This window comes from Corylus avellana, chromosome 3 (genome assembly GCF_965113065.1).
Source record: "Corylus avellana chromosome 3, dhCorAvel1.hap1.2, whole genome shotgun sequence".
NCBI lineage: Eukaryota > Viridiplantae > Streptophyta > Magnoliopsida > Fagales > Betulaceae > Corylus > Corylus avellana.
Genome location: NC_142492.1, coordinates 15,293,011 through 15,297,712, shown reverse-complemented (window position 1 = coordinate 15,297,712; position 4,702 = coordinate 15,293,011). Strand labels below are relative to the sequence as shown.

At 38.1% G+C, this 4,702-nt stretch overlaps 1 non-coding gene across 1 annotated transcript; it reads left to right on the top strand.

Moving 5' to 3' along the window:
• The first annotated feature begins 3,847 nt into the window (after positions 1-3,847).
• On the top strand, positions 3,848-3,954 carry LOC132176770 (small nucleolar RNA R71). Its single transcript, XR_009439625.2, has one exon. It is a non-coding gene; the product is annotated as a small nucleolar RNA R71 (small nucleolar RNA).
• Positions 3,955-4,702: the final 748 nt, after the last annotated feature.

Here is a 4,702-nt window from a genome sequence, read left to right as displayed (position 1 = left end):
TTTAAGTTTGGGGGACACTATACACACACCTTGTCCCATTTAAAATATATATATATGTTCATGTTCGTTAAAATTTTGGTTGATCTTAAAAATTGTGATTTGATTCTCATTGATGAGCTTAAAAAGCACAAAAAGGAATTAAAATGGCCTAATTAAGTAAAACCAAAGGAATAAAACATGCAAGTTAAGGGCTGAAAATATGAATATTTTAGCACTTATCAACGACTCCTGGAAGTAGCTCCAAATTATCCTCTCTGGAATTGTCTATTTAAATTGTGAGGCTTAAATGTCTATTTATAGGCTTAGGAGAAACCTAGAAGCCCTACTAAACTTAGTAAAATCGGAGGTCTAACTTCCTAGTCCAATTAGGATTAGGAAAACCTAATTTGGGGTGAAAAAAGAGTCTTGATGCATCTAGACGTCCCGCTTGCGCTCAATCCCAAGGGGTTGCGCTCAATCGCACTTCTGCGATCGATCCCCCACTGATATTGCGCTCGAGCGCATGTGCGCTCAGGCCTGATTCTTGTGCGCGCGATCCTTGGTCTGTCGCTCAAGCGCACCTAGGTCTTGTGCAATCGAGCTTAGATGCGCTCGATCTTGGTGGCTTGTGCTCGATCCAATTGCTTGCAGAATTTTTCCAAATTGCCCTTTAAGCTTGTAACTTTCCAAAATTGCTTCCTTTTCTTCAAGGACCTAGAAAAAAAAAAAAAAAAAAACACACAAAACACAAAACATAAAACACAAAAAGGAAGTAAAACAACACATAATAACAAAACAAAAGGATTAACAAATGTAAATTAAGTGGCTAAAATATGACACCCTCAAACTTACACATTGCTAGTCCCTTAGCAATACGAAACTAAAAAATAAAAAGAAACTAAATCAAAAACACTCTATCTCCACTATCGTAGGAAACGCGACTGCATTTAGCATATGCAACAAGCCTTTTAAACCCTAGACATCCTTAATAAGAAGAGTAAAGTCTCGTGAGGGTTTAACAGAAATGTTACCCACAAACATTATGCAAAGTTCATGTTGTCCAAAAGATTAAAGTATCACTCAAAACCATGATTTTCATTCATTAACAAGCTTAAAAAGATAAACTCCATCTTCACAATGAATCGGAATTTTAAAAGTCTAACCACTTACAAAAGACAAGCTAAGGCATCACAAGCTCAACATGGTGTAAAGTGAACTAGCATATAAATGTGAAGCTTCAAAGTAGTTCCAATGTGCAATATCTCAATATCTCAAATTCCACTGGGATCTTTATCAGAATGAAAAACTATGGCATGGAGTCAGATTATTTTTTTTTTCTTTTTGGTTAGGCTGTGCAATGTTTGGTTCTCTTTACCTTTTTAATTGACCCATGTAGCGAGTGTTAGGTCAATGCATCCCAAACCAGATAGTTTTAGGGTACTAGGTGTAAAACACCCCTAAAAACTTACTAACTCAAGTCAAAAAGGCTATAGAACTAAACTAGCCATGGCATTAATCAACTTAAACTTTCACCTTTTGACGTGAACACTCAATGCTTAATGAGGCAAGAGGTCCAGTTACCTAGTGAAAAACTTAAAATTAATCAATTTTTTTTTTAAACACTCATGCCAAAGTATCCATCTAATAAATCACCCAGCTTCAACCAAGGCAAAGAAACATACACATCAGGCTTACATGTCATACCTCGCAAAAGATGTGCTAGTGTGCTTGTGTCGAGTCAAATCAAACAGGTGAATTCTCAAATGCCTAAAGTAAGTAATCAAACTTAGAAATTCTATCATCTGATCATGTGTTCAAAATTTAAAGCTCAACAATGAAAATCAAATCACAATTTTTTCAGATCAACAAAAAATTTCAAGACAAATATGAACATGCATTTTTAAAAAAAAAAACATTAGGGACAAAGTGTGTGTAAAGTGTCTCCCATACCCCCAAACTTAAATTACACATTTTTTCTCAATGTGTATATAGCATGGAAAGATCTTACCAGGGAGATGGGAAAACTGGCTGGAATAGGCATGGCTCATAGCATACCCCCAAACTTGAATGCAAACACACTTATCCCTGAAAAATAAACTACTGAAAATAAAAAGGAAAACAAAAAGAAAATAAAAATACATAACAAAAATAAAATAAAACAAATAGAAAATATAAAAAGGATATGATATGGGGTTGCCGCGCTAAGTTTAACATCTTCAGCCAGACTATACTCCTCTCACTACGGTCTAAATTTAAAGCTCCAATCTTTTATTCTCTTGGACCAAAGAGAATGAATTTTTCCTACCGTAAGGTGACTCCAAATGTCCACAGATCGGGGTAGATCAATAGGATGGACCTGAAAGACTTTCTTTACAGCATCTTGAATTAGACAGAAATTAAAACAATCCGGGTTATCTTGGTGTAATTCCAATGCATCAAAAATTTTGAACTCTATTTTCTCTCCATTCACCTTCATACTTACAGTACCCTTTTTAATACAGATTTTTGTATCTGCCATTCTCATAAAGGGTCTTCCCAAGATAATAGGCAAGGGCAAAAGAATAGGGGATTTTTCCATATCTAACACAATGAAATCAGCAGGTAAGATAAATCGATGTACCTTTACCAAGACATCCTCCAAGATACTTCTCGGTCTTCTAATGCTTCTGTCTGCCAATTGAAAAGTGAATGAAGTTGGTTGCAGCTCCCCCAAACCCAATGTTACATACACAGCGTATGGCATTAGGTTGATACCTGCTCCTAGATCCAATAATACACGCTCAAACAGCTGATTACCTATCGTGCAAGGAATAGTGAAACTGCCTGGATCTTTCATCTTTGGTGGCAACTTTCTCAACAACACCGCACTTACCACTTCTGTTGAAAACACTTTTACATGATCTTGAAACTTCCTTTTATGAGTGCAACAGTCCTTTAAAAATTTAGCATAAGCAAGAATTTGCTGAATTGCATCTAATAAAGGAATGTTTATTTAAACTTTTCTCAAAGTTTAAAAGATATTTAAAAGTTGCTTTTCTTTCTTTTGTTTTACTAACCTCTGAGGGAAGGGTGGTGCAGTCACCTTCTCTTTTTCACTTACCTTGGAAGTCGTGGCTTCAACTAGAGATGCTTGTATTGTCTCATCAGTTCCCACGTTGTTATCAATGACCTTACCACTTCCAAGGGTTGTTACAATTTTAGTTGCTCGTGACCTCTTGGATTAGGTGCTGGAAATTTGTCCCTCTCTCCTTTGCTCAACTCTTTGGCCATCTGCCCCACTTGCGCCTACAATCTTTGAATGGCTTGATTGGTTGTTGCTTCCAGTTCCTAAATAGCTTGACTGGTTTGAGCATTAGTATTTGGCTGCGCATTCACGAGCTTGATCATGGCACCTTCAAGGTCATTCTTTTTCGGCTCCAGCTTTGGTTTGACCATTTATGGTGGAGGGTCATTTTTTTGGTCCACATAGTTTGCTGGCTTCAGATCTGCAAATGAAAACATGGGACAAGTCTTAGTGGTGTGGTCATAATAGGAACATTTTGCACATACCTCGACTTGTGCAACTTGTTGAACTGAGGCAATGCTATGAGTAGTCATGGCTTCCATTAGCATACCCAGCTTTCTCTCCAAGGTAGCCAATTGAGCTTGAGTTCCACCATTTGCACTCTCTTCATGTATGCCATTTCCTTTGAGTCCTTGTCTCCCTTTGGATGAGAATTGTTGAGAGTTCCCACATAAGGTCTCAAAGAGTTCCATGGCTTCATCACTGCTTTTCTCCATCAACATGCCACTACAACCTAAATCTCCAATACCTTTGTTAGAATCATTTAAACCCTCATAGAAGGCTTGTACCTGATCGTCTTGGAATAAGTTGTGATGTGGGCATTGAGAAGTAGCTCATTAAAGTGCTCCCATGCCTCGAAGAAAAGGTCTCCGTCTTTTTGTTGGAAGTTCTGAAATTTCCTCCTCAATTGCCTTGTCTTTTGAGCTAAGAAGAACTTCTTGAAGAATTTTGTGGCCAACTCCTCCCAGTTGTGAATAGAACCTGCAGCCAAAGAATTGAACCATAACTTAGCCTTATCTTTTAAAGAAAAAGGAAAGAGGATTAACCTAATTCCTTCTGGAGTTAAACCCTGGATATTCTGAGTCCTCCATAGATCAAAGAAATCCCGAAAATGCAGATACGGGTCCTCTGTAGGTGTGCCTCTGTAGTGTGGAACCACATTGAGCAGATATAGCGATAACTAGTAATTGCTCTGCACAATAGGTTGGCAATCAATGCATGATGGTTGGTCAAGGATTTGGGGACTGAATGAACTTTTTATCGGCCTCAACATCTCTCCGCATGATTAAAGCAAACAGAAAATTAAATAACAAAAAGAAAATAAAAACAGAAATTAAACTAAAAATAAAAAGAACTACTTACAACCGGTCTGAAGTGCTAGAATCTGGACGAGTGCGCTTAATCGTATTGTCGGGTGTGCTCGATCACACTCGGGCAAAGGTGTGTGTGTGCGGGTGTGTGGGTGTGCTCATGCATGCAGAGGGCGCGCAGGCGATAATACGCTCGAGTGCACAACTAGGTGCACTCGATCGCACTCATGCAAGAAAAATAGAAAATAAAAACAGAAAAGCACACTGCAGCTTCAATGCCCTACAACAGTGCGCTCGATCGCACCACTAGAGAATAGCACTGAACGTACGGAAATCAGAATTACTAAAA